Consider the following 24,486-nt stretch of genomic DNA (forward strand, 5'->3'; position numbering starts at 1 on the left):
CTCTGCTTCCACTTCACTTTTGATGCTAAATCTGATTTCATAGGGATTGGATCTGCTTTCATCTTACAACTTTTTCTCCCCTTGGATTATCATCAACCTTTCTCTTTCCCTTATCTTATACGGTATTATTGATTTCTTTTGGTGTCTCTTCTGGAGTTTTCCTCTAGATCTTCCTCAATGTTCTTTGCTGAAAGAGATTCATTAACTTGTTTTCATGTTAGTGTTGACTCCTTTTCTATAAGCAATTAAGTCATATACTAGCAATTCTATTGGTGTTTTCTCAACTGCTTCCCCATTATTTCATTCAGTGGTTTCTTTTGAAGCGTCTCTCTTTGGTGCCATGGTAACAATGAATGCTTAAGAAAAGTGCTTCACAAGTGTGGTGCTAGTGGGACAAAAAATACACTCATGGTAAGCAAACATAGCTTCAACAAATCTAACTTCAAAGCATGATTAAGAAGAAAACCGAGAAACTGAAGAGAAGGAAAGCACAATTTTTATCAACAAGGGAGACTGGATGACTATGGTAATTTTGCATTGTGTAGCCCCAACATCCAAGGATGAAGCCTGAGGCTTGAGACTACACAATGTGCAGTCCCATCTTAGTCAAAGACTAGGAGAGACTACACATTGTGCAGTCTCAGTGGCCAAGGTCACAAGATGAACCCTAAAATTGCATAGTGCACAATTGGGCCAGCTTGTAATGCACACTGTGTAGTTCCAGAGGCTAGGCTTGTGGATTGAGCCTTAGGATTGCGCAGTGCCTAGCTGGATGACATAAGATCTAGACAAAGCAAGTGTAGATATGCCTGGTGGAAGTGTGAAAAAATAAGCATAAGTGAATGATAATGTGAGCTTGAGTGTAAAACTTAATAAGTATGAGTAAATCAATGTAGATCAAGTGCAAAAATTAATCAAATAGAAGGAAAATCATGTGAGGAGAGTCACTGCAATGATGACTATTGGTGCAAAAACAGAAAAACCAATGTGACACTTGTAAAAGGAAAAAAACTTAGAACAACACTTCTGCAAGTTAAAATAAGTTGAAACACCATCAACCTTGAAGATAAATAAGTAAAACTACACTCACACAAGTAAAATGAAAAAAAGTGCAAAAAAAGTGACAAATTACGAAGAAAATGAAACTCACCCAGAAAAATGACGAAAACCATACTGAAGGTTCCTTGATCTCCTCGAGAATTCTAGAGCTCCAATATCACATGTGAAAATGGGATTTAGAGGCATCGATTAACTAGATATGATCAAATGAGGGTTTATGACATGCATGCCTAAAATCAAGGAAAAGTGACACTTGGCAGAAACTTCTAAAAATAACAATGTGCCACCTTGAAGAAACTAATAATAGATCCCTATTTCCTAGGGATGCTATTTTCCCTTTAGTTTTCTTTTTTTTCTAGGGAAACTTTCCATGCACATTGTTAGGAGAGATTGCATAATTCTAAGGAACTGGGCAACATTTTGGCTCAGTGCATTACGTAGTTTTTGAGTTCAATGAGGGATTGCACACTTTTTGGGCTGAATGTTGGACTCCCTTCCATGATTTTGCAGTTTCTAAGCTCAAGGATGATTTCCAATCAAAACTGCGTAGTTCCCATCATCAAGGATGCTTTCCCTCAAGGATTGCACAGTTCTTGGAGGCAAGCCCATAATTGTTGTGAGACCAAGTTTGGAGATCAAATTGTAAGTTAGAAACATCATCTAAGTGTGAAAATAAGAAAACAAAAGAAAAATGAAAAATACAAGTCTCAGTCGAAGCATGAATACCTGGATCAGTGCAAGATAAGCTCCTGTGGATAGGAAGGAAGGCTCCAAGATCAAAGCATAGGGAAAATTTTGGAGGGTGGCTGTAGCCGCTACAATACTGGTGACATACTGGTAGAAATATAGCTCTCTATATGGATGTTGTCTCATGCAAAACAATTCTAACTCTTCTAGAAGTATTATTTAGTTCATTGATTTTCATAGCTTCTTCACTTATCTTGAGTTAAAGATATGGTCCCTATTATTCTCGTCATCGGCGGCATACATACCAAGCCAAGTCAAACTGAGTTTCTTAAACTGGGTATGAGGATTATATAAATTCATAAGTAAAAGAGATTATCAGAGTCTTAGTTTTCATCTCTAGTGTTGCTTCGCTGCCAGCAAGCCTGGACAGTACCCTGATAGAGTCACTTCAGGAACACAAACATTGCTTTGCTGCTAGCAAGCCTGGACAGTACCCTGGTGGAGTTTCTTGCTTCATGTCTCTGTGCATGAATCCTTTCTCTTCTTTTGCCCTTTATTTCACTTTTATTGTTCAAAGAACTATGCATAGGCACTTATTTATTGCATGGGGCAGAAGCGAGATCCTGACTTATTGAGAGAAAAAGAGGTTGTCCCTTCAGAGAAGGAAATTTATATACATCTCTAACATAATTGGCAAGATTTTCCTCCCCTCCTTACTCTAATCGACTTAGTTGACAAGGATTAACAAAAAATAGAAAACTGATTAGAGTAGGCGGTACTAGTTAAAATTTTAAGCATCATGATTTCGCTTTTGATTTTCTCTAAAAGGAACATATTTTCCATTAGAGTATCATCGACTAAAAGAAATGCAATATTCACATAAAGAGGGGGAATAAACAAATAACCAAGCATTGATACTAGTACAACTTCCTCTTGGACTTCACCTTGATTGTCTAAGAATTCAAACATGGTTTCATGTGGAAGCTATCCTATGACTAAAAAGAAAACAAACAAAAGGAAAGAAGCAGAGTGGAAAGTGAAAGAAATCAATTCAAAGAAATAAACAAGAAAAGAAAAGAAATACTCCTACTCCTAACGTCACAGTGAATAGGCCAGACCTACGTGAAATGATACTTCCAATGTAGCCACCAATGCATTGGTTGACCTATGTACGCAAGGGAATGCAAGTCTAGAAATATATACAAGCGCGAGAATAAACAAGAAAGAGAAGACAAAACAAACCAAAATGTTCAAAGTTTGAATGAACATGTAGAAAATTAGAAACAAAAAGTGCATGAAATACATTTTGTAGTCGTACCATGGTGTTTAAACACACTGTGAGTCAAAGGCATGTAGGCACAAACTCTCAAATTGTGAAGACGAGCGAACATAAAGAAAGAAGAAAATTTCTGCTTTGCAACAGTTCTTGCCACATACGACTCCTCTAATGACTGAGCAATGTGACCATGTAATACAGATGGAGGATGTGAAAACTGTAAGATAGATTAATTTTTGATAGGTGTAATAGAGTGATGAGGAGCCTCAAAAGATTCAACACTATTCTGATCAGAAGCAGAACTAACCTCAAGACTATGAGAACCTAACATAACCATTAGCTTGGGCTAAAGTGCCTCAATAGCTTGGGGAAGTTCCAACTCATTAGAAGGTAGATCATCACAGATTGGTGGTTGGGGAGATTAGCAATGGAAGAATTAGAATCATGACCAAATGAATCAATGAAGAGGTTGTGACAACCACGATCAGAAAGTTCAAGATCACAAATGGAGGCATCCTCATGATTTGATGAATCACAAAGAGGGGAAGATGAAAAATGATAAATTTCACCCTCTAAGTTTTTAGAAAGATGAGATGAGAGATTGGGAAGATCAAGAGTAGAAGATTCATCCTCTCCACATCTGGATGAAAAACTGACATCCCACATGTTCTGTGAATGATCAAAAGTAGTAACATCATTAGAAACTAAATTTTCACAAGATTCAACAGGAATGACAGAATCATGGAAAATTTCAGGATGATGAAGGAGAGGTGTAGAAGGAAGAAATAATCATTTGTCACAAATTCTTGTTCAGCTATGGGCACCCACACATAATCATTGTGAATGATATCGCAAGTTGGCTTCTCAACACCAACTCCATCCAACACTTGATCCTCATGAACATCACAAGAGAGATTCGAAATAGGTGAATGCAAAAACTCACAATCTGGAGGATCAGAGGGACCAAAGGATGGAGGACGAGGAGATAACACTTCATCGTAACCATCAGATTCACAGTCCAAACCCACACTGAGATTTTGAGTATGTGGGGTGGGAGAAGATGGTGATAGATCAGGAAATGAATTCTCAATATCTCCCACCTCAACCTATGGAACCAAAGTTGTTTGATGAGAAGGGGACGGAGGGTCACTTGGAACAACAACCTTGTCCATCACAGATTTAGAAGCTCTAACACCGAGGTATGTTGGGAGCAGTTCGAAGGATTCAAGCTCATGCATATTTTCTGAAATGTGAACAAGATATTTAAATCTCCCTGACAAGAAAGGCCAATCAAATTCATATTTAGGAAATTCAAAACAAAAATGCATGAAATGATTTTGAAAATGATGCAGTGATTCATCAGGTGATTTTCACAATTGCAAAATTTTCTTGCACGGACGTTTACAATCATACATATCAAAATCATGAAAAAGTTCCATGACAAGATGTTAGAAAGAGTGTATGAAGACATTAGGAAATGTGTGACACCATTCCCTTATGCGCCCTTTGAACGTGAGAATGAACAACCTACAACCAAAATCCTCACAGTGGATGTTGTGTTCTATGCAGAATTCAAGAAAATGAGCAGTATGCTCAAATAAGGTTGTTTCATCCTCACCGTCGAATTTTAGAGTTTAAAAGTCATATATGATACTCACCATCACTTGCAGACTTACATTTCTAGAAAAACATGTCAGGTTATTATTGTGGAAGAAGTCATGAGATGAGTGCGGAAATTCAAAACAAACTTCAAGGGTTTAGCTTGTCATCTGGCCCTCCTTCTAGTGCCAAAAATGTTGACAGCGCTAAACCCAACAACATTTAGAGGATCCCTGATATGAAGTCCCAAATAGACCTCACAACATTTGGAGTAGGATTCCCATCAGTGGGTGGTAATGTTATGCATTGACTGCGAAAACGTGCAAAGTGAAGTTTAATAACTTTGGGTGAGAGAAAGTGTGTGACCCTACGAAAAGTCAAGTGTCATGCATGAAGGTTCCAATGCACGAAGGGGAAAGGAAGTGTGTACTTTGGAAGCCTGTAATAGTAAGCAACTTGAAAGGAACACACGAGCATAACAACATCACAAGCTAATGTGTGGAATAGTCTAGAAGTTAAAGTGATGAATTAATACAACAAAACACATTCAACAAGATTCATACAAATGCAAACAAAAGAGTTCATAATCATAATTTAAATAACATACATTGAAAATAGAACAAGAATAGTCCTACTATATTCACAACACATGCATGAAAGTGGGTCGGCTATAATTTTATTACTAACAGTGAAAGTTCCATTCATACGTACACCATTGACGACCACTAGCCCCAATAGTGGAACATTAAAGTCAAGAGAACCTACTCATCCAAAGAATTATACTCTCTTTGTGCTATAGAGAAGTAAAGGCTCTTCACAATACTCCCAAGCTCCTTCTAAGCCTAAGCCTATCCAAATGATTGGCTCCCAAATCCTCTTACATGAGTTATGAGGAACTATTTATAACAAGAAGGGGTGACTTGTCAACTCCCCTTTGTGACCTTTGTATTACCCTCATGACTCTTCAACTTCTTTATAAAATGACTCATTACATTACATCATGACTCTTCATATTCCAAAATTGACACTTGGAATTTCACTTACAACATAATTAAGAATAATATTACATTTTACACTTGTACCGATATAAGACAAAATAGGGTAGAGACAACTTGACAGCCTAACAAGACACAACACTAGTGTGCTTGAGTTTGGGAAAACTCTAGCTTAGCAACTTTCAATTGATTCTTCTCAGTCACATATTGGTGCCAAGCTCGGTACTTTGCGATGACAACCCCATACTATGTGATGATGTCTGGATGGAAGTGGACTCTAGCCTCCATGGCATCTAAGTACAATGACTTGGAGCTAGTTTTAATATCCGTCTTGAGCAAGAGAAACAATGCTATAATATGGACGGGACCTCCAAGGTAATTCTGCACGTTTTTTCTGTTCATCTCCAAATCCTCCTTGGTGGTAATTGTCTCATTTTCTCCAAGTACTCTTTGATCTCCTACCTAACCTGGTGTCTGTGTTTGGCTTCGGTGAGTGAGCCAACTAATGGGATCATGTGTTTTCACCATGAAATCCAAACTATTGTATAATCATACATATGAGGCCTGAATACTTCCAATGAATGAGGCAAGTTTCTTGTTTTTCTAAATCAATATTTGAACTCTTGCTTTATCTAGCTCTATCTGTGGCTTCATTTTCTTTGGCAATTTAAGTCGTGCCCCTTTGTATCGCATTGTCCATTCCTGCATGGCACCAATGGAAGCTTGTACATTCTTTTTGACAAGGTATTTTCTCTATCATTGCAAACCATACAAGTAAAAAACTACCTTATGTATGGTTATGATCTCCTCATAGAGGTCTCGCATGGTCTCTCCAAGTGTTGATACTTCACCAAGTATCATTGCTCTCATTTCCTCCAAGTAGACCTATGCGAAGAATGTGTTATGTACTACTATGTAAATTTGTTCTATCTCTTGTGAGGTAGCCTGTAAGTTCTGTGCCAATTGCTTATTATTGGCCATAAAATACTGAGTGTTTGATCTTGTTGCACCTGCAAAGGCCAAGTTGGCTTCAACAATGGAATTTGGATTCTTACTAGTGTTTGCCACTATCACCCTCTCTCTAGTGAATGCAAGTAATGCATGATCATCCAGAAAATTATTTCTCTGTGCTTGTACAATTCTCTTTTTGAATTCATCATAAGACATATTTTACAAGTCCATTACTAGATCATCATCAAGAGGAACAACATCCCCTTCTTCACTCAGAGATGACTCTACTACTGGAGGTGATGGAGACTAAACGGTGACATGTTGTGCACTTGACATCAGGTCAACATCCTCATTCTTCGACTCCAATTCCAACTCCATATCTACAACTTGTATCAACTATTCAATCTGCTGAGCAAGCTTCCAATCCTGCATATATTCACCCTCCTCCTTTACTGTTGGATGGTTCTATTCTTTCTCTTCAACCTATATTGGTGTTGTTTCTTATGCTATGGTACCTTTCCTTTCTTCTTCTTCCTTATTTTTCTTCTCTTATTGTTCTTTCCTCCTCATCTCCCATTCTTCCTTCAGTTCTTGTTCTGATTGCTTCAATTTCAGTTCTGCTTCCTGCAAGCTCTTTGTATCCACTTTCATTTTACAGATTTGTTCTCCCCCTAGACTATCAACAAAATTTATCTTTCCTTTATCCTATATGGGATTTCTACTTTATGTAGGTGTCACTTCTGAAGTTGTCTTCTAGATCTGCCTAAAGGCTCTTTCTTGAAAGAGCTTCATTAGCGTGTTTCCATGTTAGTGTTGACTCCTTTTCTATAAACAGTTGAGTGTTTGCATTACTGGCAAGTCTATTCGTGTTTTCTCAACTACTTCTCCAATACTCCTTTCAGTGGTTTCTTTTGAAGAATATCTCTTTGCTTCCATGGTAACAATGACTGCTGGAGAGAAGTTATTCACAAGTGTGGTACTTGTGGGACAAAAAGGGAACTCATGGAAAGAAAACATTAGCTTCAATAAATCTACCTTCAAAGCATGATTAAGAAGAAAACCGGGAGACTGGAGAGAAGGATTGCCCAACTTTTTATCAACAAGGGAGACTATATGAATGTGGGAACTATGCATTGTGTAGTCCCAACATTCAAGGATGAAGCATGAGGCTTGAGACCACACAATGTGTAGTCCCAGCCTAGACAAAGAATATGCATTACGCAGTCTCAGTGGCCAAGGTGACAGGATGAGCCCTGGAACTGTGCAATGCTCAATTGGGCCAGCCTGTACTATGCACTACGCAGTTTGAGAGGCGAAGCTTGTGGCTTGAGCCTTAGGATTGCATAGTGCCCAGCTGGATAAGGCAAGATCTGGCCAAAGCAAGTGCATATCTTCTTGGTAGAAGTGTGAAAAAATGAGCAGAAGTGAATGATGATGTGAGATTGAGTGAAAAAATTACCAAGTATGAGTTATTCAATGTAGATCAAATGTAGAAATGCATTAAATAGAAGGAAAATCAAGTATTTGAGGAGAGTCACTACAACGATGACCATTGGTGAAAAAATAGGAAAACCAATGCGACATTTCTGAAAGGAAAACAAAAATTTATAAAAACACTTCTACATGTTAAAATAAGTTGAAAATCCAGCAACCATGAAGATAAATAAGTAAAACAACACTCACACAAATGAAACGACAAAAAGCGACTAAAAAAGCAATAAAAGATGACAAAAGCGAAACTCGCCCAAAAAGCGATGATGGCCATACCGAAGGTTCTTTGATCTCCTTGGGAATGTTAGAGCTCCAATATCATATGTGAAAATTAGCTTTAGAGGTGTCAATTAAATAGATTTGAGCAAATGAAGGTTTATGACGTGCATGCCTAAAATCGAGGAAAAGTGACACTTGGCATAAACTTATAAAAATAGTAGTGTGCCACCTTAAAGAAACTAATAATAGATCCATACTTTGTAGGGATTATCTTTTCCCTTTAGTTTTATTTCTTTTCTAGGGACACTTTCCATGCATGCTGATGGGAAAGATTGCACAATTCTAGGGAATTAGGCACTTTTTCGCTGACTGCACTACACAATTTCGAATTTTAGTGAGGCATTACGTAGTTTCGAGGCTCAGTGTTGGGCTTACTTCCATGAATGCACAATTTGTGAGCTCAAGGTTGATTTCCAATCAAAATTGTGCAATTCCCATCATCAAGGCTACTTGCCCTCAAGGATTGCACAGTTTCTGGAGGCAAGCCCATAACTGCTATAAGACCAAGTCAGGAGATCAGCTTATGAGTTAGAAATATCAGCTAAGTGTGAAAAAAATAAAGAACAAGAAAAATGAAAAATATAAGTTTCAGTCAAAGCATGAATACCTGGATCAGTGCAAGATAAGCTCGTGTGGATAGGAAGAAAGTCTCCAAAATCAGAGCATGGGGAAAATTTTGGAGGGTGGTTGTAGCTACTACAACACTTCCTTAGGAATCATGAATAATATTGTTGATGTCTCAAACAACCCCTTGACATCGATTAAATCATGTTGTCATCAATTACAACACTATTTTCAACACATTTGACAATTAATAAATAAAAAATATATGTAGGAATAGAGTGACATATTTATCCAAGTAATTTCTAAATATTTTGTTCATTAAGCACAGGAATATTGTTGCAAGTGTATTTGTTAGTCCAGATGACACCATCACAAATTCATCGCGTCCATGCCTAATTATGAAGTATTTTTATTGAGTTTTTCATCTTTTCTCTCATTTGATATTATCCTAACATCAAATCTATCTTCTAAATCATATTTTCCCCTCTAGGTCAATCAAATAGGTCAACAATTCTTTGTAGACAATATTGATTTTGATAGTGACCTTATTTATCTATCTAAAATCACTACATAGCTACAAAGCCCCATATTTATTTGTTACAAAGAGTATCAATTCTCCCCAAGGAAAGACACTTGGGTGCATATTCCCCTTCTTTAAAGAACTCTTTTAATTGCATTTACATCTCCTTCAATTTGGGTGTGCTCATTTTTTATGGATTCTTATATGCTAGGGTAAATCATGGTATCAAATTAATAGAGAAATGTATATTCTTTTGGTTTTAAACCTAGTATTTTTGTAAGCACATCTACATACTCTTGTAACATATAAAAGTCCTCAAGCTTTGAGATTTTGTAGTTTCTTGGTTATTCCACATGAGCTACATACAACTAACACCATTTTCTAAAGCATCTTGTCAATTGTAATGATGAAATGTGTTTTATAAAAATAGGTTTGGGAATGCATTTCATTATCCACTTATTTCATTTTTCATCAATACAAGTGAAATTAATGATTATATTTTAGGTACAAGCATAAGATATATTATGAGAAAAATATTGCACTAGAAATTGTATAAGAATAAAGAAAAGAGGATGGAATTGTAGTGGGAAAAGACTATCTAGATAAAGAGACCAATTCAAATTACTCATAAACTCTTGTATGTATTATTGTTTGACATGAATACATTTAAAATAACCCTTCTTAAGAGGGAACCAATTCTCACTAGGTTGGGGCTCCATAATGCATGCACATTGGAAAATAGAAAAGGATTTTCCCTAATTAGCTAGTAGCCTAAAATAAGAGTAGGAGAGCCTAAAAATAGAGTGATTTTTTAAAGGTTGAGCATTTAGTGGATAAAAAAACAAGTTAAAATTTATATGTAGACTACATCATGCAACTCATAACTCAAAAATAAAAAGAAACCTACAAAACATAAGAGGTCTGTACATGTGAGTGGATAAGATAATCTCCCAAAATAAGAAAGGGAATGTGCATTAGTAATTAAGGATTTTACGGATAAGGTAATGCATAGTAATGGAGATTAAATTTCCATGTGATTACCAATTTAGTGCCTACTCACTACCACATGTCATCCTAGGTGTCACCACTTGCAAAAAATAGAGTTATTAAAAATAGAAAAATGCTAAAAATAGAAGATGATCTCAAATGGTAGGAAACATCTAGCAGTGAAAGAAAATATGTCATTTCTACTCCTAATAATGTGTGGAAGAGGATAAAATAATGTCTTAAGTGAGTTTTGACCCATATATATCTCACATGTATTAAATCTTGTAAAGTATTGGAAAGTTGGACATCCCTATGTTATTCTTAAGCTAAAGTAGGTAGGGTACCACTAGTTTAATTATTATGAATAACTGACTTTAGTTCTATGACTTATATCACTATATGGCACATAAATTATTTTATTCACATAAGAATATTTGAAGGTTTATTATAATCATATGTGCCTATTGTTTCAATTTTGTAAGTTATGAATGTATTCCTAAACTTGTGGATCATGGTATAGAGCTGGTCTCCATTTGTATCGTTATTTTGGCACACATAAAAGGTTGGAAAAGTTTGATGACTATCAATTGGTTGGAAAAGTCAATTGATTAGGTTGGGATAATGTTTCAAGCAAATAATTACATGAAAAAATAAATATATAGCAAGTGGTATGTTGGAAGAACACTTGAGCACATGTCATAATGATATCTTATATGGTTATAGGGTCAGGTGATAAGTGTGATGGATATAACTCATGTTTCCTTTTGATAGTGTTATGTTACAAGTGATATATCATATCACATTGAATTTGGATATGGCATATTATATGGAAATTTTTGGATATATGATATAAGGTTGGCCGCAATTATAATATGAAAGGCAGTATACATCACATCAAGCCATTAATTAAGTATTGTTTAGTGGCACATATATCGATTTTATAGCTCACCACATACTCTTGGAATTTTTTAGGGTTAATATTCTCGATTCGTTTGGCCATTTGGACTATAAAAGCTCTGCTATAGGTCTATCGTATAATTTTTTATTTGGATTAGAATAATGATAATTGCATGACAAGTTTTGAATGGGATTTAAGCTCAGAGAATGAATCTACAACACAAGAAGAGCTTGATTTTAAGATGAATTTCTTAGTAGAGGCTCTAGATGAAATAGAAGAGGATGTAAAAGGATAAAATGTGGTTTGGTAGGAAGGCATGAAAAAAATAATTCACTTTTCCACTCACTTTGATGCAAACTTAGATGAATTTAGTAAACTAATATCAACATGGCTTTTAGACTTTGGTAGGCATCACACCTTGCCTCATCCATTTTCCCCTCTAGATGTGCCTTTAAAATCTCATCCAAGCATCATGGATGTCCCTAAAAAAAATTTAACCAATGCAAGATGGTTGGAAAAATAATCTTATAAGACCATGCCCTAATATAATCAATTGGTTTGTGAGCCTGAGAGGTGCACCCTTGACACGTATAACTGCACCTATGGTTACTTTTGTTGTCTCTTTTGCACACTCTTCACCAAATATTATAACCAACCTCTCTCTAAGCATCATGGAGATAAAGTAAAGAAGACACTAGAAGAGATTCCAAGCATTGTGTCTTCTCAGTTAATTTCAACACATTCTTAATCACAAAAAATAGTGGATGAGGAGAAAAGAAAAATTTATTCTAAAGACATGCACCTAGAACATTTATGATTTGACATTTATTTTATTTAGATGACAATATTTATAGTTTGAAAATTTTGAGGCACTAAGATTTTGGGATAACATTGATTATATGATATTTAATTATGATGAATACTCAAAATATCATATTTTGTTTAAGGGAGATACACGTGCTATCAATATAAAGATGATGATGTAAATATTAAGATATATTTTGTCATATATGATAAATATGTCTTATTTTATATATGGGTTTATAAGTATTTTTATTCGAGATAAATTCTTATCAAATAGAGTCTAGTGGGACCCCACCTACTATTAGTTAAGAATGTTTTAAAACTTTTTGATTTTTTCATAATAAAATTTATTTTTTCATGCTTTTTTCTAAAATCAAAGTTTAAGAAAGTTGTTAAAAGGTGATTGAACCAATTTTTTTTTTTTTTTTTTTTTTATACAATTATTAAAGAAGGGATAAGTCACAAAGAGGAATGTGGGGGGGGGGGGGGGGGGGGGAGAGAGGGGGGATTTGACTGAAGGTATGCCTAACTTTTTAGAGTGATTTTCCTATTGTTACTCATTTTTCATTCTAATTTTTTTGTTGATAATGAAAGGTTGAGTAACATTGAATTGTGGTGTTATTAAAATTTGTTTATTTGCTTTGTATTATGTTTACATTATTTAGAATTTCTAATCCTATTTAGTGTAAAGCAGTGTAAATTTTGCAGTGATTTATTATTGTTTTTCACATGTCTTGAAGTGGTCAAGATTATTATTCTTGTCCTTATTTCTATTTTTTGTTGTACTCAGTTTCCCTTGTATGATTTATTGTAACATCTTAGGCTTTTAAGGACATATTTGGTCCCGATCCTCATAGAGACTTGAAAACAAAATATGTCTTGTATTCATATTGGTCTATAATAAATTTGATTGTTGATTTCTTTCTCTAATTAGTTTTCTAGAAAAATTTATTTTGAATTGATATTGCTATCCATTTTTATATTTCTTATGTTTATAAGTTGATATATCATTATTTTATTATTTTATTTGTTTTCTATAAAACGAAGAATTTTTTTATAACTTGAAAATAAATATATATTTCAAAAACTTTCCATCTTGGAATTTTGGTCTAAAATTAAAGGTTATAAACCCCTGGTAACATTCCTGCTTATCTCTCTTAGCCTAATGATATTCAAGATTTTCTTGTGAGAAGTATCATAAATTCTCCATTAATAATGAGGTCTTGAGTGTGCATGTACCCCAAAACCCTCCTTGAAGCACAACCAGGGAGTGTGCATAATAAATGAGTCTTGGAGATTTTCAGCCATATTAAGTACTTATGTACAAACAACTATGGAAACCAATCAATGATTCTTGGAAATTTGTAGCTATATTAGGTACCCATAAAAAAAATTATGCAAGACACAATATGACAAAAGTGAAGTAAAGAGAGAAAAATTGGTGGGAAGAAGACCCCCTCTTAAAATACAATTCATAGTCTATGTCTACTATGCAATTTCTATGAAGAAGGATTGTGTTTCTAATCAACCCCATCTCTTATAGTCCTCATATCCATCCTATACCATCATGTGAGAAGCCTTTTGTTGTTGGTTGAACCTTGTACATCCTTACAATAACAGTCAGAACCCGTAGAGTACCAAAAATTTGAAAGCTAGTTCTTTGTGTCTTGGTAGTATCACCTATTATCTCACTAGCTTCTTGTAAAGTATGGTGTTCCTATTGTATCATGCAATGTGTATCTATGATAGGCTATTGATGGAATTTTAAATCAAATCCTAGAATATAATTAGAGACATAATCTAAAGAGTATACAAAATCATCTCAAAGATCTCCCTCAAAGAGAGGTGGTGGAGAAGTTTTTGTAAGAACCAATACAATATTCCAAAGAAAAAAAATAATTCTTTCATGTCATCATATGATCAGAGGAACTTAGTTTTAAGATTCATCTATTGAATAATAAAGCAATAAAAGTCGAAACATGACCCATACCTTGATCCTTTGGTAGCTTGTCTTAGTCTTCTTCTTGGCATTATCTGGGATGAAGTCATCTAGATTAGTTTGGTGAAGTAATTTAGCCATGAGATTAATTGTCTTCACCATACAAGAAATATCTAGATAAAATCTTCTATTATAGTAGCTTCACTTTTTTGTCTCCTTATATTTTTTCCCTCGAGGTTGAGAGATTCAATGCTTTCTCCATCTATGTGATCAAGATATTTTGTGTTATGATTGTCTATATTTTTATAATCATTCATTATAAGCTCATGGGAATTTGGAAACAAGGTCACAATTTTCCACTAATACCTACGAGAAATTCATTGAACCAATCCTCGTATCATTAAATAAATACATTGACTAAATTTCTAATGTGTTGATGCAAAAGTGATAAAATAGTTAATGCCAAAGATTATAAATGAGGGGAGAACAAATATAAATGAGTGGGTCAAACAAATTCTTCAAGATTATTATGAAAGCAAGAAGTTGAAGACCACATCTATGTTGAAAAAATCAAAGGAAAGCTCCACACTAACTTCCACAAAGGATCTTCCATACTATACCTTCTTTACTACATAAATTCCCCTTAAACAAGGCCATCATACATATAGTTGAGTATTGATCCCCATTACATTAATAATTGAATTCTAGCCAAGAAGAATGACAAGCTAAATGGGGGAAATTTTTAGAATTTCGTTGAAAAGATACAAAAAAATCTTGGGATTATTTCCTAGGCAAAAAATTATGTTCATGTTCTACCCCATTGTTGAATAAGAGTAAGTTGGGGCCAAATGGGGGGGGGGGGGGGGGGTGTTGCTAAATATTTGTGAGATACTTATATTAATTTAAAAGGTTGACTAATGTTGAGGAGTTAACATGAGTGGAAGTAGTTCAAATAGAAAGACATGAGAATACACACTCGATGAAGAGTACATGTATGGAATATTATAAACCACTAACCAACATATAAAAGATCAAAAGGAACAAATAACAAAAGAAAAGAGAGAAACGACATGATGCAAAGGTTTTACATTATTCAAGTTAGAAGGAAAGCACAAAGTGGAAGATTGGTGGAGAATGGGACTGATTTTAGGATGGTGAAGGACACCAATATTGGAGAGGCATAACCCCTGATGATTCTAGGAAGGAGAGAAAGTCTCTAGTTAAGTCTAAGCTCATGAAGGAAAATTGATAGTATGGAAATTGACAACTCTAGATCTACAATACGTTGATCTTCTATAATTAGTGTAACAATTACTAAAATCAAAGAATTCCTCCAAGAATGGTTACATATTGACTTAAAATCCTCTTGAGTCTGGTGTAGAAAAAATGACCAAGGAAATTTGAACTACTGACTTCTTATTGAGATATTGATGATCCATTAGATTTGGGTCGATAATGAAGAAATTGAAAATGTACTTATTCATATTAAATATCTCACAGACATGCCCCCCTACCAAACTAATTAACCGAAATAAGAAAATACACATTTTGTGAATAGTGTCGATGATCCATCACATTATCAAATGAATCATTTCATCAAGCTTGGAGATTAATCATGTCAAACTAATGATATACTATTTATGACTATAATTTTTTAAATTAGAAGAAAAAGGTTCATTCTACAGTTGATCAATACAAAAAGGTATGAGTCAACCCTTTGATTGGCAATATAATTGACACGGCCGAACCAATACATTAGTTAAGTAGTCATTCCAATAAATTAGTTGAGTAACCACCAACTAATCAACCAGCAAAGGTTATCCCAACATTGGGATATCCACGAAAAAAGCGGTTGAGCTACATCCCTCTATATGAGGATGATGAACATTTTATAAGGCATTAGTTCATATGAGAAAAATTTTAGCATGTCAATGATATAGAAGATGAAAATAAGCAGATGACTCAATTTCCAAGTCCGTAAGGAAAAGAGCAATAACATGGTTCATGAACTTTACAGATAATCAAACAAGAACAATATTGAGGTAAAAAGTAGTTTCCTCTCCTTTTTCAAGGCCCAATATGTGAAACATATTTCGGCCCAAAAGCTCCAGGAACTTAAATAGAAGTTAGGTGAGTCAACTCATGAATATGATGAAAGGTTTAAATATTTATTAAGTCAAATCCATCATATTATTGATGAAACTCGCGTAATAAAATGGTGTGTATCTATAATCCTACAAAAAATTAAAGGACAATTGTGCATGCATGAGGTTAGTTCATGTGACGGAGCTTTAAAAAAAAGTGCAACACATTGAAAGTAATGATGATTTCCTATCAACTTCCTCATTGATAGAAAAAAAGCTAGAAGAAAAAAATGATTAGTTGTAGAAATATTTGAAAAAATATTACCCTCTAATGGAATGAGTTATGGTGTACAAATTGTATAAATGAATGGTATGCTAAAGCTAATTCTAAATTTAGAGATCATTTTGAAGAAGATTTCCATTATGTGCAAATCGAATTATATTGTGAAAGTTTTCAAATACTAATCAACTATACCACAAGAGATTGTCAACACATTCTCAAGAATGAAAAGATAAAGTGGTGTGCCGTAAGGAAGCTACACATTTGACTCAACAGTTCTAGTGAAATAGTAAAAAAAGGCCTAACTATCATATTGTTTATCATACTCATACAACCAACTATTCCATTAAGAAAAATATGAAAGGAGGAAGAGTTAAAGCTGATCAAAACAAAGGAAATGATTATCAAGGTCATGATGGATACTAAATAGGAAGAGAGCATGGATAATTCAATGTAATATTGGGTAGAGATCATGGTCGAGGTTGAGGTTGAATATTTTGTTTTACATTTTTATTGGATTGTCGTATTGGACCTAAATTCCCTCTCAAAAGTAGAAAAATCCTTCATTTCTATAAGACATACATATTAGGAGACTAGTCCTTCGAGGATTGTTCCAAAATTCTAGATAACATAATGAGTAAAAGAGTTGTTAATCTTCCCTAGTTGATGCCCTATCAATAAGTACACAATAAAAATATGCATGTCGTCACAAGATTAGGGAATGGACAAGAAAATCCTCCTTATACAAAATATGTTGTCAAACCAAGAGTGAGTAATCCTTATCCATACACCCAACATTAGGAGGATCTTATGAGAGAAGTAGTCGACTTATTCAAAAAATAATGAACATGAAAGATCTACTAACTAATAAAATTGCAATGTAATGTCGAATTAAGACAATATTATTGAAAATTTTCCAGAGCTACTAAAAGACAAGAAAACAATCAATTGACTTCTTCAGATATTAAACATATTAAGAGAATCTAGGAAGGATCAACCACCACACAAGTATCTACACCAACTATCTTGATAAAATCTACATGAAGATTACAATCCACAAGTGGATTAATAAATCAATTGTCACATGGTAAACAAGGTCATTTTCAACTTTGGATCACAAGCTAATATACTCCAATAAGACACTTGGTCAAAGATTGTGTTGGCTTGAGGGGGCTTGACCTAGGTTCAGAGTTAGTTAGCCAAACAAATCCCTACACTACTAACCCTTTCGGCATCATCCCACAGAGCGCAGACTGAAGTCTCACCCGAAGCAGTATGGGGGGATGCTGGAACCAAGTTTCCGCACCCTTGAGATGGTTGTGATGTCGGTTTATTCCAACTAGACCTTGCCTTTGCATAGGTTGCTTCACGCTCTGTTCTAAACTTTAGTACTTTCACAATCTATTACCAATGGCTTTCACGTAGCCCTAACTAGGGGTTGAGATGCTTTCGCACCGCTAGGGCAGTGAACTATGATGTTTCCCAAACTACTCCAAGTATCTTACTTATCTTATTAATAGATCTTAATTATCTTTGCACAAACAAATATTCTAACTTGCATTCATTTAACCAATACAGTTATACACATTTGCGCATCATATTTGCATTAGAAGTGAAATTCATACCCAATATAGCAGATGCATAAAAAAGGAAATAAAGATGCAGAATTGATAGAAACTTCTCTTTATTAATACTTCTAGATGATTACAGACTCGACTCACCCTGGGCACTTAGCTATAGGGGTCCGTGCACTTAGCTGTGAACTACTAGGCCTCTATGCACTCAGTTGCAAAGCCTCTACCTATGCTACAACCCAAACTTAGACTTCTACTCGAGAGCTATCTTGCATACATCCTTATTCTATCTCTGTATTATGCTTCATTCTATTTATACAATTCCATGGTTCGTAGACCATGGGTAGATCTTCTACAGTCGACATTACATTATCAAAATAAGGGAGGACAACCCTATGACTCTTTAACAACTACGTGCTCCGCGCCCACAAAATGTGGAGTCTTTACATTGTAATTACAAAGTTGGACCAAAATTTGGGCTCTTAGCCCCAAAATTGTCCTGGGGGATCCTGCGCCCAACAGGCCCCTAACACAAACATCGTGACTCACCCTCGAGTCACTTTGTAGGTTTGGAGTTCTTAGTGCGAATACCTCCAAGCTCTGTTTGGATTCCTGCAAGTTTGGCAGTGTACTGAGCGACTGCCTGCTGGACTTCCTCCACACATTGTTCGATGGTCGTTGCTGTTGAACTGCTGCCCTGATTCCTCTCCTGAGTTTCTTGCAGCTGTGTGAGCTTTACTTCAATGGATGTTGTAATTGTATACACCTCATGGATCCGTGACTGTAGGTGTGCTTTCAAGACTACTTCTTTGTGCCGAGTGGCATCCACTTGTTCCTTTAGCGCCTTTTCCTATTGCATCCTTGCAAGACTTTGTGTAAGGGAAACTATTTGCGCAGTCCCTTTTAGCTCATCGTATCTCTGTTGTAGCTCGCGTGCCTCTGTCTCTAGGCACTCTATGTTCGGGTCCTCCTGCAAGGTGGTTAAGACCTCAAACGATTGTTCGAACAACTTCATGCAGTCTTTCACTGCACTGTTAACTGTTGCCATTGCTGTTGTGACCGCAGCGGTACGCTGTTCTCAGACATCTGGTGGAGTTGAAGGTTGAGCCTTCAACTGCAATTTTTCTATTTGCAAGATCAACTCCAAATGAACCCTGGCCATTTTTGCTCTTGCGTCGCACATCCCTGTGGCTATCTTTTGGACGTGCGCCTCCACCGATTCCTCTGCTTGGATGGCCAACTCCGGGACCATCTAACAGGCTTCCTCCACAACCTGCACTATCTGTTTATTTTGCTCCACTACCTCGTTGCATTGTAGGCTCAACTGCTCAATGTTGGTGTGCTACTCTCTCAATACTTGTATAGCACGACTCTCTCTGGCCTGAAGTTCTACGGTGACTCCATCTTGCAAAAGATAGAGCGTCTCCCGAGGGAGCGCAACCATGTTTAATTTGACCCCTTTCAAGTTACTGACCATAGGCCTGTCAGCCTCATTATTTGTAAGCAGTGCTCCATCTGGTGGCACTTTTGTGTTGGTCATATTGGCACACAACATTCCCTTGATAGCTAAAGTGCCGACTGTGAGGCTAGTGGACACTATGCCAGCATGTGGAGTGTGCACCTGCAACTCCTGTATTTGTGTCTAGAGAGCCCCCAATACCAACTAGTGTTCTTCCTCAAACTTCTAGAGGGCCTCCGCGGTGACATCCCTCACCTTTTCACCGATATCATGTAGATCCCCTTCAGTAAGGGTGATAGGGTCGAAAGATGTCTTCAAGGCTTTTGTTTTCTTTTGCGACCCTACCTACTCTCGTGGTCACGGATGCTTGAGATAGGTGGATGTTGTCTGTGGGTCTGCACCACTTTGTTCTGTATCGATCTCTAGTTTTTGCGAAGGTGACTTCTATCCTTCGCGCTCTTCTTCTATTATTTTCTGTTGCTTTGCCAACTTATCGGTGTTGTGCGCTGCCTAGGCCTTAGCCACTGCTTCTTCTTTCCTGCGTTTTTCCGCCAGTTGTGCCATTCACAGTTTTTTATTTTTCTTCTTCCACTGTATGGTGGACTTCTTTGCTTCCACCGTGAAGTCAGCTGGAGTGCGCCACTCTGACGGCCAAGACTCAAGGACCGCGAAAATTACATTATCAGTCGCTAAGTATGGTAACTCATGCCACGTCTTCATAAGGTACTTCTACACCCTGATGAAGACATGGTGGAAGTCTGCTTTGAATTTTGCAAAGCTTTTCAAACTATTGTAGACTATGGGTGATAACTGTAGCATGCGATTGATCCCCATCCTAATGTTCATCTCCATGAGCACCCAAAATATCTTTCTCTCCCTTATCCTCTGGGCATCCCTGCTCACCCATAGCAAAGCATAATTCACTACCTTTGGAAGATCCTACACGATCGACAAGAACTGGCTATCTTCAGGCAACTCCCATGCCACCAGTACTATCGACAATAAGAGTCATGTGTAATGAAATGTTTTGCCCTGCTCCTGTGCCTCGCGGTAGTTCGCAAGGAACTTAGTGCATAGATAGTTTGCCCAATTGAACTAGACCCCTTCTTCACATTGCGCTGCTAATGCAACCACTGGCATGGGAACCTCATCCGCACGGCACTACCGCATTACCTTTCCTGCCAATATCTGTGTCACAACCTTGACTGCAAGGTTGGCATACCCTCGCTTCTTCTTCTCCAACTTGAACATCTTTTTCATTACCTCCATGAAGGCCAGCTTGCCTCCTTTTCCCTCCGAAATGTTTGCTAGGTCCTCCCCTGCACAAGGGAGTCATGTAATCCAGTGAATCAGATGGTTTGTGATGGGGATGGGCTCCTCCAGCCACAAGCACCCATCATGCACCAAGTAGAGAAGTTGCCTGATGACGAAAATAGTCACTGGGGCATGGTGGTAATGTGGCACCCAGAGCAGGTTTAGAAACCCTGCTTTCTCAACACCTCTGAGCCATTTGTGTGGCTCCAACTCTATCATTCCATCCGGCACATCTATCTTCTGGCGCATTAGCTTCGCAGTCGCTAAATGTGGGAACTTCTCATGGTCTGTGAGGTCCCAATCTTCAAATTTCAATACGGGAACCCATCCCAAGTGCGTGCCCTCAAAAATAATATCATTTGGGAGCAGCGAGGTTTGTAGAGAGCTCTTGCTCTCATCTATATCCTTTGGAACCTTAGCTTTACCCTTTTGCGGAGGAACATATTTTGGCATCTTGGTGATAGGGTCCGCGCCTTGGGTTTCGACTTCCATCTCTACATCCTCCTCCTCCTCTAGGATTTCTTTAAACTCTTCCTCCTCATCTACCTCCAGATTAATGGCCTTCTCCTTTTCCTCTAATGTGAGCTTTGTCCTCAGTGGATTTTTGGGTGAGACGTGCACCGGTATTATGGCCTGTTTATCCTTCTTGGGTCTTGGTGTGCGTGGTGATTTAGGGACCTCGTCGATTATTCTGGTGCTCTATAGGGCTTCTACTTCTGCAATTTGCTACGCGGCTTCCTTGACTATCACTGCTCATGTGTCCATGGCTTCTTCGGGGACTGACATAGTGCTATTCCATAGTTCTCTCAGTGTCTCTGGTAATTGCTTAAACAATGAATTCACTTTCAGAATATCGAATAAGTCGTGGTTCATGAATACCTAAGCGCGCAACAACTCAGTTCTCAAATTGCCAAGTGTTGTTTTCTGGACAACCACTTGTAATTTATAACACCTTTTGAATTTGAATTCGACCGTTCCCCCTACATTCGGTTCATTAATGCTAGATTGGCAGCATATTTTCAAGAATCTAGCCCATAAAGTTCACCTTAAATGCATATCTCCCGCTCCATTTGGCCTCAAACCAAGCATCACATCGTGAATAGTGATCGTAACAGTCACTTTCCAGCAAACCTACGCACTAGCGCAACTGTCTTCATGCTGTCATAGACCATGTGACACTTTTCTACTTCACGCAGTCCTGACATCGTGCAGTTCCTGGGCAGAGTAGTCAATAGTCCCGTGCCTCCTTCTAGATGCCTGGAGTGCTAAGCCTATGCTTCAGTCAGCTAGTCAGATGGTTGGGCCACCTGTGTATGGCTTTAAATAGCTGCCATTCAATTTTCCTAGGAAGGGATTGCCATTAAATTTTACCAACTGTACCGGGCCACCATCTATAATCTCCTTAATAATATACGGCCCTAACCAGTGCATTCTAAATTTCCCTAGGAATTTATCAAACTTACTATCATATAAAAAAGCCAAATCATTTACCTTGAATGTGTGCAGCTTGATGTGTCGGTCGTCCCATGCGCTGCTTCCGTACTTGCTGGTGAAATCCAACCAAAAATCTCTCTTCTTCAAGCTCATCCAACTATGTGAGCCTCTCCTCTAGGGCTCTGCGATTCATCATACCTATGAGCGCTGCTATACGTAGACTAGGCACGATATATTCCATTGGAATTATGGCTTCCACTCCATAGACAAGCCTAAAAGGTGTCTGTCCTGTCAGTTTCTTGCATGTCGTTCAATAAGCCCATAATGCTGCAAGTATGTGTAGGTCCCAATCACTTCACTACGCATTGCATACCTTGGTCAGCGCGTTTTCAAGCACTTTATTGAACGCCTCCACTGTCTCGTTAGCTTGTGGGTGATAAGGTGTGCTCTTTTGGTGATACACCTGAAAATCCTCTGTTAGTGCACTGATCGTCTCGTTCAAGAAGTGTGTACCACGATCGCTCATCAAGATCTTCAGACCTCCAAATCATGTCAGTACGTGTTCAAATAAAAAATTTGTAGCAATTGCGCCCATGCAATCCTTCATCAGCTGCACTTCTGCCCAACAAGTCAGATACTCCATCGCAGTGATAATATACCTTGCGCCTGTCTTTCCTTGCGGTTTAATAGGTCCTACAAAATCTATTGCCCACTTTTCGAAAGGTTGCAATGTCATTTGTGGATTCAAAGGCATTTCATCCCTTCGCGATGGCCTTCCTGTCCGCTAACATACATTACATTCCTTGCAATGTGCTTTTGAATCCTGATGAAGGGTTGGCCACCACAACCTGGCGCATGGAATCTTCTGCATGGTTGCTCTTCTCGCATAATGTCCTCCTGTAGCGCCCCCATGAGCATCCGTGAGGATGCTACTTCATTCAAATTTAGGTACATACCTTTGTAGTATTTCATCATTCCCCATCTTGTATAGATGCCCAGCAATGACAGAGAAATATGTCGCGTGCACCACTAATTCCTTCTTCTACTGGACAGAGTATCCTTTTGGCATAGTTCCAGTTGTTAGAAAGTGTATTATATCTTCAAAATGTCCATCCGCTACACGCATAGCAAAGAGCTGCGCATCAGGTAATCCTTCCTCCAAACTAGTAGGTTCCTCCCCTGTCTCGATGCGTGACAGGTGATCTGGTCCCATGTTCAATCATCCAGGCTTCACAACAACTTCAAAATCGTATTCTTCGAACAATAAAAGCCATCTACAAATGCACCCCCCCAACATAGGCTTATTGACCAGGTACTTTAGCGCGGAGTGATCTGTATACATCTTAAAGTGGCCTCCTAGCAAGTAGTGTCGATACTTCTGGAGTGCATATACCATAGCTAGTCCCTTGCGCTCAGTGGTGGAATAGTTCTTCTCTGCTTTGGATAATATGTGACTTGCGAATGCGATAGGGTGATCCAAGCCTTCTTTGCCATCCTGTGTCAGTACTTCCCCCAGCACTATACACGACGCATCGACATGTACATGGAGCTCTTTCTTCTAGTTCAGGAAGACTAGAATCGGCACAGTAACCATCTTTTCTTTCAATATATCCAGGATTTTCTTAAAGTCGTCGTTCCAGCAGAATGTAACATCCTTCTTCAACAATTTTTCCATTAGTGCAATGATCTAGCCATAACCTTTGATAAAATTTATCTAATATCCCGTATGTCACAGGGCGATGCTCAACTGTTTCACACTTCTCAACACTTCCAAGTTCAGAATCACCACGATCTTCTTTGGGTCTACCATCAGCCCTTTTCTACAAACCACATGCCCCAATAGGTTCCCAAAATGAATGAGGAATAGACACTTCTTGAGGTTCAACATGATTTGGTATCTTCAACAGGTATCTAGCATCAAGTGCAAGCTTGCTACATGGCACTTAACCAACCCAAATACAATCCAGTCATCAAAATAGACCTCCAAGAACTTATGAATATATTCCTTAAATGCCACAACAACCATGCGCAAAAAGATAGCAGGGGCATTCTTCAATCCAAATGGTGTGATAGTATATTGAAAGCAACCCCACTCAGTCGTGAAGGTTGTCTTGCTCCTATCCTTCGGTGTGATTTTGATCTGGTGGTACCTCAAGAACCCATCAGTGAAAGAATATGCTTCCTGACCTCCTACATTGTCCAACACTTCATCCATGAACGAAGTTGGGAATGGATCATGCACACAAGTGTTATTCAATTTTCTGAGATCCACGCATATCCTTATCTCATCCT

Source organism: Pinus tabuliformis, chromosome 2_2 (assembly GCF_031772625.1).
Source record: "Pinus tabuliformis cultivar Carrire ecotype Pingquan chromosome 2_2, CPIR1, whole genome shotgun sequence".
In the NCBI taxonomy this organism is placed as follows: Eukaryota; Viridiplantae; Streptophyta; class Pinopsida; order Pinales; family Pinaceae; genus Pinus; species Pinus tabuliformis.